The following is a 14,269-nucleotide window of genomic DNA, read 5'->3' on the forward strand; positions in this document are numbered from 1 at the left end:
AGCGCATGGATGGCCTGGTTGCGGTGACCTGAGGAAAGCCAGTGTGACACAGGTGGTATTCAGCAGGTTCTGACCAGTTCTGGAGAACCAGTAGTGGAAATTTTAAGTAGTTCAGAGAACCAGCAAATACCACCTCTGACTGGAGATTTTACAGTATCCTTCCCCTCCCACGCCCACCAAGCCACAGAACCAGTAGTAAAAATATTTGAATCCCACCACTGCAGTGTGGGGTGCGTGGGGCAGCTCCACCACAACCCCTGACTTCTCATGGTGCTTCGTGGCCATGGCACCATGAGCAATCAGATGAAATGGGTGGGCAGCCAGCTGCACAGACTCTTAAGTAGGGCTTATTCTGAGGGGTAGATCTTATTTTTGGGGAAACAGGGTATTATGCAAAGATCCAGCTAGCTCTTTTGAAAAGGCTATAATGCTGAAATAGGGAGAAAGGAAGATAAAAAACAGATAGCCCTTAGTGAGGTAGATAGATTCAGTTACAAAAGTGGTGGGAGCATCACTGAAAGACCCAAGGGACCAAGGCGAGGTCAGGGGTCGGCAGCAAGGCTGGTTCTGGACTTCTGGGAATTGAGGTCCACAGGTTTAAAGGTGCCAAGGTTGGACACCCCTGCCTTAGAACATCGATCAGGTTGAATATGAAAATGTGGTTCTAGGGGGGCTTATTTATGGTTCTTATTTGGCTGGACAACTGTTCTGACTCATATCCTATCCTTAACTGTGCATGTTGCAATGGACTGTCTCACTGAACTATTTTAAGAAGTTGACATTAAAGATGAGAAGGGAAAAGAGAGAGAAAGGGCCTTTCTTTTTTACAGTTTTCAGTGGCACAGAACTAGTCAATCTCAGTTTCACACCATACTTTTATGTTGCTACTCCTATTTTATTTATCTGCAGACTATGGTTTAAAAAAGTATTTTGTGGTTGTTTTGGGGTCCTTAAAAAGAAGTAGACCTTCCATGTTAGACTGCCAGAACTAGGGCAGGTAAATTTCATTGTGCTTCCCATCATAGAAGATAGAATCATAGAGTTGGAAGGGACCCCGAAGGCCTGCTCGAGCAAGAGACCATATACTAGACACATGGCTGCCCAGGTTCTTCTTGAAAATGGTGATGAAACAGCCACAATTTCTAGAGGCAAACCATTCCACTAATTACTTATTCTCCCTGTCGGGAAATTTCTCCTTAGTTCTAGGTTGATTCTCTCCTTGGTTAGTTTCCAGTCATTGCTTCTTATCTGTCCTTCTGGTGCTTTGGGGAATAGATTGACCCGCTCTTCCCATTTTTTTCCCAGCTTTCAAAGATGATGGAAGATTGTTGTGCCCAGGAGACATTGGCATAGAGGTATCTTAGCTCAAGCTTCATTTACTAAGAAATTCTAAAATTTTCCATCCTAAATTGCAGCAGTTGGATTAGACCCAATTTTTTGACCATTTTACAGTGGTTGTTAGTGAATCGTGCAGTTGTTAAGCCAATCCAGCTTTCTCAACTGACTTTGCTTGTCGGAAGGTAGCTGAGAAAGTCGCAGATCATGGTCATGTGACTGCAAGATGCTGCAACCATTGTAAATATAAGCTGGGTTGTTAAGCACTCATTTTGCAATCCTATGACAGCAAGGGTTGTACGAGGGTCACAGCTCACAGGACAGGTTGTAAGTCACTTTTTCTAAGGCCATTGTAGCTTCAAACCATCATTAAAATAATAGGCATAAATCGAGGAGTGCCTGTAGTGTAAATCCTTTCATTGCCTTGATTTTTTATCTGTGTGGGTCTTGTGTGTGTGTGTGTGAGAGAGAGAGAGAGAGAGAGAGTGTGTTAAATACCCACCTTTCTTTTTTCTTTTTCTTTTCCCAAAGTAGTCCTTTCTATCTCTAGCAATTTGGTTTCATTGCTTTAATAAGGACATTTTTCAAAATTTTTGCACTTGCAAAACTGTTCAAGATATGGATCCTGTTTTCTAGATGATTGCTTTTTAAAAAAATAATGCTTCATTGCTGGCCTTTTGACAGAAGGATTTAAAGCTTCTCTGTTTCTCTAAGGATTGAGCTGGAAGAAGAAATTTGTGGCAGGATGGCTAAGACTCAAAGGGCAAAATGTGATTTGGAAGATGTATAGATGCAGACATAGAAACTGTCAGGAATCTATTAAAACAGCTGCCTCTTTTCCTAGACAAGTGTTGCCATGCCATAAAAGGAAAAGATACTCTTGGTTGCAGGTGCTTAACAAAACAGGTGTTGCTTGTGTAACCATCACATTCTGAGTCCTATTTCACCCAAATCAGAGTACCCATGTTGGGCAAACTAGGGTTGTTAGAAGATTTCATCCAATTGTTACTGGACAACCTTTGCAAAAAGTTTTCTTTTAAATTATATGCCCTGCCAATAGATCCTGCAATAAGTAGGGGCTGAGCCATGCCCAACAGAATTACTGTATTCTTTCTGATCATTTAGAAACAATGATACAGCCCAAAACTTAATTTTCCTTTTTTTCCCTTTTTTTAGAGAACTTACCCGCCTGACTCATGTTTCATGTGCATTTTGTGACCACCTGAAATTCTGAGACAAGTTGAAATAATAATGCTAAATAAGCCTCTAATTGAGGTAAGCAATACAGCTCTGAATCTCGTTTTTTGTTGTGAAAGGAAAGAGCAAACAACATCATTTTGATGGTAGAAAAAATTCCACCCACCCCTCCCCCGCAAGTCAGGAGAAGGAAGTCCTTGGCTCCTACGGCATCCTTTGTATGGCAAGGAGAAGGATGGAGAACATGGACAAAGTGCTGTAGGAATTAAAGAGACTTCCCTACTTAACAGATAGCAGATAATCAGAGTTGGAAGGGACCTTGTAGGTCATCTAGTCCAACCCCCCACCCAAGCGGGAGACCTTACACCATTTCTGACAAATGGCAGTCCAATCTCCTCTTGAAAGTCTCAAGTGATGGCGCTCCCACAACTTCCGAGGGCAACTTCTGTTCCATTGGTTGATCGTTTTCACTGTCAAAAAGTTTCTCCTTATTTCCAGGTTAAATCTCTCCTTGTTCAGTTTCCATCCATTATTCCTTGTCTGGCCTACAGGCACTTTAGAAAATAGCTTGACCCCTTCCTCCCTGTGGCAGCCCCTCAAATAGTGGAAGACCACTATCATGTCTCCCCTGGTCCTTCTCTTTACTAGACTAGCCAAGCCCAGTTTCTGCAACCATTCGTTGTATGCTTTAGCCTCCAGTCCCCTAATCATCCTGGTTGCTCTTCTCTGCACTTTTTCTAGAGTCTCAACATCTTTTTTATAATGTGGTGACCAAAACTGGATGCAGTACTCTAGGTGTGGTCTTACTAAGGCTTTATAGAATGATATTAGTACTTCTCTTGATCTTGACTGTATCCCGCTGTTAATACACTTTAGGATTGCATTAGCTTTTTTGGCGGCGGCTGCACACTGCTGGCTCATATTTAGCTGGTTGTCTACTAAGACTCCAGGATCCCTCTCACAGTTACTGTTATTGAGCCTGGTTTTACCCAGTCTATATGTGCACTTTTGGTTTTTCTTGCCTAAGTGTAGGACTTTACTTTTCTCTACAATGAATTTCATTTTATTAGATATGGCCTAGTGTTCTAGTCTGTCGAGATCCATCTGGATCTTGAGCCTACCTTCTTCTATTGAAGAGTACTGGGCCTAAGACGGAACCTTGTGGTACCCCACTGCTTACTTCCCTCCATGTAGACTTAGACCCAAGGACTACTCATTGAGTACGGTTTGCCAGCCAGTTGCAAATCCATCTAGTGGTGGTGCTATCTATTCCACCTTTTTCTAGCTTACTAAGAAGTAGGTTGTGGTCTACTTTGTCGAATGCCTTGCTGAAATCTAAATATATTATGTCCAGTATTTTGCTGGTCTACTAATTTAGTCACTGTGTTGAAGAATGAAATAAGATTGGTTTGGCATGATCTTTTCTTAACAAACCCGTGCTGACTGCTAGTTATTACTTTACTTGTTTCTAGATGTTGGCAGATCTGTTTTTTTATTATATTTTCCAGTATCTTCCTGGGTATTGATGTTAGGCTAATTGGTCTATAGTTTCCTGGGTCTGTTTTTTTTCCTTTTTTTGAAGATGGGAACCACATCAGCTCTTTTCCAGTCCTTTGGTAGTTCCCCGGTGCTCCAGGATTTTTGAAAGATATGGTGCAGTGATTCTGAGATGATCTCTGCCAGCTCCTTTAAAACTCTGGGATGTAATCCATCAGGCCCCGGTGATTTGTTTTCATTAAGATCAGACAGGTGTTCTCTTACTATTTTTTTTGCTTATTTTAACTTTTATTTCTGGTCTGTCTTTTACAGTTAGATTTCTGGTGGGTTGAGCTATAGTTTCTTTTTGCATGAAGACAGATGCAAAGAATGAGTTGAGCAGTTCTACTTCAATGGGACTTCCTGGACACAAATCCCTGCAGTTGCTTGGCAAATTAATTCCCTTGTCTCCTTCTTAGGGCTGAGAGAGAGGGGGTCCATCCCAGAAGTGGTATTCAGCAGGTTCTGACCAGTTCTGCAGAACCGGGAGTGGAAATTTTGAGTAGTTCAGAGAACTGGCAAATCCCACCTCTGCCCCCATCTATTCTCTGCCTTCCGAGTCCCAGCTGATTGGTTGGGTTGTCATTTGTTGCCCAGCACAGGAGAATGGAGCTGGAAAGCAGGTTAGTGGGGTCGGGAGGGAATGGGGATTTTGCAGTATCCTTCCCTCAGGAGTGGGGAGGGAATGGGGATTTTGCAGTATTCTTCCCCTGACACGCCCACCAAGCAACAACCACTGAACCTCAGTGGTAAACATTTTTGAATCCCACTACTGGACTCCGTCCCAAGGTCACCCAGCTGACTTTGTGCCTAAGACAGGACTAGAACTTCCAGATTCCAGATTTTTAGCCTGATGCCTTAACCACTAGACCGAACTGGCTCCTCGGAGTTCATAGAACTTGCACTGTTTTAAACTGGTCTTGGAACTTCAGTTGTTCAGTCACTGTTTTCTCCTCTTTCTTCTCTCCCACCAATCTTGGCACCGCTTTATGGTAATCTCCCACTCTTTCTCTCCTTTTTAAAGATTTAACACTTCCACATCATATTAGCAGAAGCCAACCAAATGTTTAAATAGTTCCAAAGGGAATGTCAAGTTGTGCTGGAAAAGGAGATTAGGCCCCTCCACATGCAGGGATCCTGCCAATTTGAGACTGATGCACACATACATACATACACATATATCTCCATCACGTCACAGGCTTCCTTCGGGGTTTCAAAAACACAACTCATTAATGTACAGCTTGTGGTTCAGAGAAACCCTACGAAACAGGATACAGCCTTTCTTGGAAGTTGCGGGGATGAAGGTTTTCCCACTGACGGAAACTCCTGTTGAATATTACCTTCTGGCTGCTGAGATCCTCACCATCAGCTAGAAGCTAGCCACCACTATGCCTTATCATCATTATTACTGTAGGAAGAAAAACCCATCTGGTTCAGTTCCAAGCTGGGAGAAAGGCAACGAAGAAAATAAAATGGAGGCTGATTGGAAAGAAGGATTCCATTTATTGATGAGCAGAACCAGTATGCGATTTTGGGATAGCTGACAAATTAGCTTGATGAGTGCAAGGATTTTTATACGGTTTCTAAAATGCTGCGGGGGGTTGTGCAATATCTGAAATTCCCCTAGAGCGTGGAATGCAAGCCTTTTTGGCATTGAATTCCCAAAACTGGAATGTGTGCGTGTATGCGTGTGCATGCACATGCATGCATATAAGCACTCATGAAGACCAGCTGGCCGATACGCATGCACATGCCAGCCACCTGGTCTTCATGCCTACCAGAACACTGGAAACCAAAGGCCAACTGGCGAAAGCACTCATGCCCACAGCGATTGCCATAGGTTCGCCATCACGGCCCTAGGACGTTGTGCAATGTAGCGAGCTCTTTTGCTATTCTAATGTTGGTGGGTTAATCCTCTTATGTACTAAAGATTATGTTCTGTCTCTCTTATTACCACCACCCTGGAGGTGAAGATGTTTTGTTTAAAGGGCACAAAATTCTCCCTCTCTAAAGACTTCAGGCATCTGCTGGAGGCTGTTTTACTATGCAAGAAGACTGGGGTTGCCTTTAAAAACATGCTTTCTTCATTTCTTCTTTGGGGAACTATAATATTCTACCTCTTTTAATATTCCCCAAAATCTTTTATTCTCTAGAAGTGGGTGACTTCCCACAATTACTATGCCTTGCCATCATTATCAACTTTTCCTCCATAGTCCCACCAAGGAATGGCCTTGATATTGTTTTCACATAACTGCCAGTTACCGGGGGGTGGGGGTGGGGGAACCTGTTGCCCAGATTTTTGGGGTGCTTCTTATTGCTTAGTAATAACGGAGCACCGTGTGGCAAGCAGGGAAACCCTGCGGGGTGGGGTGTATCAAAAGAACCAGAATGGCAGGCTGTAACTAGAATATCTTAACTGCCTTCTGCAACTGGAAACATGACGAGATCAACCCCTTCACTGCTCACTGCTGCAGAGGTGCAAGAGCCCTACCATAGTTCCTTTCCAATACTCCTGTTGCAGTAAAGGAAAATTAAGAGCGGGTGGGAGGGTGGCAGCAGCATCTGCTATTAGGAAAGAGAGAGAAAATTGTGCCTTTTGTTGGTTTGTGAACGTTTGTGTGAATTTTTCTAATTTTGCATTTTTGAACCAATGCACCAACTGAAAATCAGCTGAACTTCCAAATTTGCACTTCTTCAAATTTTGCAGAACACTTTGTTGGATTTTTTTTTTTCTAGAAAGAACTATTTTAAGGAAAGTCTGTTCAGAAATGTTCTTTTTTTCATGAAAATATTTTTTTAAAAAATGACATGTGGCAAACGTGCATGTTCTAGGAAAGAGAGCCCTAATACAGAGCAGCATTTTAAGGGCATCTTTAAAATATACCCTATTTTCCTGAAAATAAGACCTATTCAGAAAATAAGACCCACAATGTTTTATGTGTACACCTAATATAAGCCCTACTTAAGAATCCGTGCATCAAGCCTCCTGCCTATTCCATCTGGTTGCTCACGGTGCCACAGCCATGAAGTGAGGCAGGCCCTGTACTGCCCTACCTCAGGGTCTACGTTGCCAAGCCATCCACGCCCCAACACCTGCCTTGCGGTGGCAGCACCAGCAGCCATGTGCAGCAAGAGCCCACATGGCCGCCAGCCCATTTTTTCTGCTTGCTCACAACCACAAGAGAGCAGAAGGCAGATTGGTGTGTTGATGCTGTGGCCGCGAGGCAAGGCAGGTGTCAGGGTGTGGATGGCCTGGCTACCAAGGGCCTTGAGGTAAGCCAGTGCAGGGTGCATGAGGCAGCTTCACCCACCATGCCTCGTGGCGGCATCACTGGCACACCACACAGTCTCCTGCCCTGCCACAAGCAAGCAGAAGAAGTGGACCTTCCGTACATGGCCAAAAAACCCAAAAAACACCCCCAAAATAAGCCCTAGTGCTAATTTGGGGGCCCAAAAGAAAATAAGACCCAATCTTATTTTCAGGGAAACACAGGTATATACCTACATAAATTGACTGTAGTGGTTTCACACACACACAAAAAAAACAACCTGAGAAAATTAAATGGGCAGATTTGTAAAAGTGAGAAATTGAAATTGCCAATTTCAGGCAATCACAGCTACCACATGCTCAGATGTTGTCTCTTTTTTGCACACTAGCTGCTCCTGAGGAGCAATGGCTCTGGCCGATAACCACCTCACTCAAGAGTCATACAACATTTCTACTAAGTTAAACCCCCACACCAGTCTCCAGATCCATTCTGGTCTTCAGTGAATAACTTCATAGGCAGCCAGAAATCCTCTAGGATCTGTGCAAATGAAAGTATCATCCAAGTCAACAGGAAGTGCTCCGTCTTCATCAAAGAACTTGTATTTGTCATTGACCCTCCAAACTTAGCAATTTTATGACTTGTGGACTTCAACTCCCAGAATTCCCCAGCCAGGATAGGAAATTCTGGGAGTTGAAGTCCACAAGTCTTAAAAGTTGCCAAGTTTGGAGAGCCCTGATGTAGACACATATGTTGTCCTTCAGCCCCAATACAGATTTCAAATTGAATGTAACTCCATTCCATGAAAGGGTTTCCCTGCATTGTTTCAACTGATGTTATGCATATATGGTCATCCAATTCATCAATTTTCTATTATTTGACTCCCCCAAGAATGTCTCAGGGATAGCAAGAAAGCCATAGGAGGCAAGCTATCATATAGCAATGGAGGAACCAACTCTTTTCATCCATCCCTCTGTGTCCTTTCATGAGATAAGGCCAATCTTCTCCAACTTTGCACTCGACAAGAGCAGATGAAAGCCATGGCCGAGGACTTTTATCCATCTCCAGTTGGTACCCTGGTTGCAGCTTTATGTGACTTAGGATGTGCTGACAAGCATCATAATGCCCTAGTCATCTCTCAGTTTGACTTTTGTAATTTCACTTTATGTGAAGCCAACCTTGAAAACTTCAGCTACCATAAGACAGCTGTATGCTAATAGTATGGCCATGTCACAATGCCGCTATGGGAACCAAATTGTTTCTGAGTGAGTTCACAGTGCTGGTCCTTTAAAATGCTATCTATCTGGTCCTTTAAAATGCCATCTGTCTCAGGATCTGGGCATTTTAGAGAGGCTGGGCAACAGAGAACAGAAGATTTCTTCCTCGCAGGATAAGAGAAGACCACATCAATCAGCTCTCCCAGGTAAACCAGACAGGAAGTGTGACTAGATGAATTAATTCTACTTTATTATAAGGCTGTATTAATAAAATTTTGGAAACCATTTGGTTGAGATGGATGACATGGACATGGGATGAATTAATGAATAATGAATCTGAAAACACAAACTTTCCACCATCGCTTTTAGCTGCTTGATCCATTTGGGCAGGTCCTTCCTAAAACTCTGATCTTTAAACTCCTGGGGGCTCTTGCCTCTCTTAAACACATCACTAAATACAGGGGCAGCAACCCCATATCGATCAATAAGGACGCATCCCTGGCAGAAGAATTGAACTGCTTCTTTGCCCGATTCGAACTGAATAGGTCTTCGAACACACTGCCTCTACAAACCACCGGTACTCAACTGTTCACAGTACAAGAGTATGATGTGAAGCAGGTGCTTAGAGCAGTGAATGTGAAAAAGGCTGCTGGCCCTGAGGGGATACCTGGGAAGGTACTCAAAGCAGGTGCTGACCAGCTCGCAGGTATGTTTACAAATATTTTTAACCTTTCTCTTACACAAGCCATTGTTCCATCTTGTCTCAAAACTTCCATTATTATTCCAGTTCTCCAAAAGCCCTCTCCTGATACTTTAAATGACTATAGACCAGTAGCTCTCACACCCATAATTATGCAGTGTTTTGAGAGACTGGTCTTAAAATATATACAGGATTGCCCTCCCATCAAACCTTGACCCATACCAGTTTGCCCATCGGAATAACAGATCCACAGAGGAGGCTATTGCCATGGCTTTCCATGTTGCACTGAAACATCTGGAGCATAGTGGGAGCTATATAAGGATGCTTTTCATTGAATACAGCTCAGCTTTTAATACCCTCATTCCAGATATACTGATTAAGAAGTTGCTAGAATTGGGCCTCTCCTCTCACATCTGCTGTTTGGATAAAGGACTTTCTTACTAACAGACCCCAAGCTGTTAGGATTGGAAGTTATTTTTCCTCCACTCTTGCTCTCAGCACTGGCTCTCCACAGGGTTGTGTGCTGAGCCCCCTTTTGTATTCACTCTACACCTATGACTGCACTCTCTCTTGTCCCACAAACTCTATAATAAAATTTGCAGACGACACCACATTGGTGGGACTCATATCAGAAGACAAAACAGCCTATAGGTCAGAGGTTCTCAGACTGGTCTTGTGGTGCAAGAGTCATAACTTCGCCCTGAACATCAAAAAGACCAAAGAATTGATTATAGACTTCAGAAGATGCAAAGCAGAGCCTCTTCCACTATATATCAATGGAGACTGTGTGGAAAGAGTTCATAGTTTTAAATTTCTAGGAACTCATATTTCCGACAACCTTACTTGGTCGGTCCACACTATGGCCACTGCAAAGAAGGTCCAACAGCGCCTGCACTTTCTGAGGCTGCTGAAAAAGAGTGCTCTGGGTGAGAAGTTGCTGGTTACTTTTTACCGTTCTACCATCGAGAGTATTTTGGCATACTGTGTAACGGAGTGGTATGCTGGATGTTCTGCAGTGGATAAGAAGATGCTCCAGAGAGTTATAAACACAGCACAAAAAATCATCGGTTGCTCTCTTTCTTCCTTGGAAGAGATTGTGCAGACCAGACTCCTCTCTAGAGCACTAAAAATCTCCACAGACCGTTCTCATCCTGGACATTCATATTTCAAACTGTTATCATCAGGGAGGCATTATAGGTGTCTTAAATTGAGGACTAATAGACTGAGAAACAGTTTCTTTTCCAAAGCAATAATTGTCTTGAATGAAACAATGCATATGTGATTTAGCCCTATGTATATAGTGGCATTTTTAAACTATCTAACTTACTATATGTTTCAGATAGGTTTTAGACTAGGTTTTTAATTATTATTTTAATTATTTTAATTTTTAAATACTCTGTAGTGTGATTGTGATGTGGTGTTTGGGACACTGTGCTGGAGTAGCTTTCAAATTTCATTGTATTTGTAGAATGCAATGACAATAAAGGTATTCCTATTCTATTCTATTCTATTCTATTCTATTCTATTCTATTCTGTTTTATCTTTCCCTCATCCCCCAAGGCAAAGGTGGTATTCAGCCAGTTCTGACCAGTTCTGGAGAACTAGTAGCGGAGATTTTGAGTGGTTCAGAGAACCGGCAAATACCTCCTCTGATTGGTTCCCCCCCGCCATCTATTCTCTGCCTCCCGAGTCCCAGCTGATTGGCTGGGTCTTCTTTGGTTGCCCTGCACAGGAGAACAGAGCTGGAAAGCAGGTTATTGGGTGGGGAGGAAATGGGGATTTTGCAGTAACCTTCTGCTTCCATGCCCACCAAGCCACACCATGCCTACCAAGCCATGCCCACAGAACCAGTAGTAAAAAAATTTGAATCGTACCACTGCCCCAAGGTCGTCTGCATATTCTATTACCTCACCAGACCTCCCTTGCTGCCCCAACCCCTGAAGCAAGGAGGGTTGATCTTCCAAAATGTGGTTTAAACCTGGCTGTTCTTCTTCTTCTGTGAACAATGTCAAGCCATCAGCATGCCACTTAATGCTGAATGTGCATTACGGGTAGTCCTCGACTTACAACAGTTCATTTAGTGACCGTTCGAAGTTACAATCGCACTGAAAAAAGCGACTTACAACCTTCGCAGCATCCCCGTAGTGATGTGATCAAAATGCAGATGCTTGGCAACTGGTTCAAATTTATGATGGTTGCAGTGTCCTGGGGTCATGCGATGACCTTTTGCGACCCAACGTCAATGGAGAAGCCAGATTTGTTTAACAACCCGTGTAACTAACTGGACAACTGCAGGGATCCACTTAACAACTGTGGGATGAAAGGTCATAAAATGGTGCAAGGATCACCTTATGACTGTCTTGCTTAGCAAAACAAATTTTGGGGTCAATTGTGATCATAAGTCGAGGACTACCTGCATTACATTGACTGAATGTCTTTATTATGGTCATGTTTTAAAATGTTTAAAATTTTGAATTTTAACATCAATGTGGATATTGGACTGAGATGGCAGGTAAGGCTGGTAGATAAACTGCATGTACTACTGCTATATGCTGGGCCCTCTTAATTCCAGTTCGTATAACCGAAGGTTCATTGGGGATTCTGCAGGGAACTCCAGCACATCTAGTGGAAATAAGATTTCAGAAGTGCAGAATATCTAGCCTTCCTGTCCTTCTAGGCAACCAAGGGAAAAAAAATGAAATAAATTGTGCTGGTTATGAGAAAACAATCCAGACTGTACACTGAAATACTACTTTTACTGGTGTTTTTTTTTAATTTATAACCAGTTGCTTAGCAACCGTTCAAAGTTACAACAGACCACCACCCCCCTAAAAAAACCTACACCGTCTTTGACGTACGACCTCAATTAAGCCCCAAACTTCTGTTGTTAAGTGAGGCATCTGTTAAGTGCCCCACTTTACGAACTTTCTTACCACGTTAAGTGAATCACTACAGTTGATAAGTGAATACCATGGTTGTTAAGTGAATCTGGCTTCCCCATTGACTTTGCTTGTCAGAAGGTCACAAAAGGGAATCACATGATGACAGGACACAGCAACAGTTATAAGTATGAATCAGTTGCCAAGCATCTCAGTTTTGAACCTATGACCATGGGGCTGCTACAAAGGTCATAAATGTGAATCAGTCACTTTTTTCAATGCCACTGTAATTTTGAAATGGTCACTAAGTGAACTGGCATAAATCGAGGACTACCTGTACTTACCCAGTTTCAAAGTTCTATCCTTGTCCCCCTGAAGTCATGTAATCGCATTTTTCACCCTCAGCAACTGTCCCACATTTACGGCCATTTACAGTGCCTCACAGTCACATCACTGTGATATATGATAGCTTCGCTGGAAACCAGCATTTACATCTGGTTTCTGTCAAAAACCAACCCCTAACGAATGATGGTTTCACTTAATGACCAGAGGGTTTGCTTAACAACTGCAGCGAAAAAGTTCTTGATATTGGATCTGGTCTCATGGTGACTTGCTTTAAGACCTTCATGACTTATAACTGTAATTCCCAGCCCAAATTATAGTCTTAACTCAAGGACTTTGCGTATTAAATCCCCTGAGGATTTATAATGTGACACAATTCCAGTATGCCTTTTCTTTTTCACCAGTTCTCTATTCTGTTCTCTGTTCCTTCATTCACGCTTTATTTAATTTAGCTATCTGACTCTCAATTTGGCTCCCATTAGTTCTTCTAATACTATATATTTGGTTTTTAACCCTTCTCAGCTTCTCAGCCCATTAAACTGAGGAACTTCTAATCTCACCAAAATAAATTCCTTGTGTGTCCAATCACACTGGGACAATAAAGAATTCTATTCTATTCTGCTACAGCCTTGCTCTATTTGTTCAGAAGATTAACTCTAACATGAACACGCCTGATAGTCATTAATAAAATGTTTGGTTGAATCAGATCTCTCTTTATTTATTCCTGACTTGGTGGGAAAAAAAGCACCATGGAGTAAATGAAGATCGAACAATATCCCTGATTTGAAATATGCATATGATGTGGATAAAATCTAGGGCATTGCTGCATATCAGATACTGTTTGGTCAAAATGCCTGTACAGTCTTCATTAAAAGTACAAACCTACCTTCCTTCTTTCTTTTTTCCTTCATTCTTCCCTTCTTTCCTCCTTTCCTTCCTCCTTTCTTTCTTTTAAAATAATTTTGATTAAAGATTACAAGATTAAAGGTTAGAAAAAGAATGAAATATTAAATATTAGATACAATACAAACCAATATAAATGACATAAAATATAAGACTGAAAAAGAAAAATAGAAGGTGCAGAAAAATTTAAAAAATAAAGAATTTCCCCCTTTATCTTGACAAGTACAAATGATATTGGTAATTTATCACCTCCTCTTCAGTTACAGCAAATGCCTTCTTCTTTCCATATCTCATAACTTAACTTTAAACAAGCTCTTAAAATCTCACCATCTTGATTGACTATTTTTTTACATACCTATCACAACCACATGACAGGCATTCCCCAAAACCCATTTTTTACAAGAATATCGAGACAGCTTACAGAATACAGGTAGTTCTCATTTTGTGACCCCAGTTGGGACTGACAACTTGGTTGTTAAATGAAGCAATCTCTTTTAATCTTGGTTCATCTTTCCTTTGCTTTGTAGACCTGCAAAGATCATAAATGTGAGGATTGTTCACAAAATTACTTTTTCATTATTGATATAACTGCAAATGGCCATTAAATACAAGGACTGCCTGTAGAAGGCTTTTCCACGCAACGTAGGAATAAAAAAAAAAAAAAAGGAGGGACGGTGTGTGCTGATGAACAAGCCATAAATCTATATTTAGGTTTTCATGGATTGTGAGAATAAGTTAGATCTATCCAATTTAGATGCCATCCTGTGTTGAGGTAGTTCCAATTAATTCACTAATCAAATTTCTTTAACTTGTCAAAAATTATCCGGGTGTCACCCAACAATAAGTATGTGGAATAAACAAACACAGAATTTTTTTTAAAAAATGTAGTGCCCA

The sequence above is a fragment of the Pseudonaja textilis genome, chromosome Z, assembly GCF_049901715.1.
Source record: "Pseudonaja textilis isolate UNSWEBS1 chromosome Z, rPseTex1.2, whole genome shotgun sequence".
Classification (NCBI taxonomy): domain Eukaryota; kingdom Metazoa; phylum Chordata; class Lepidosauria; order Squamata; family Elapidae; genus Pseudonaja; species Pseudonaja textilis.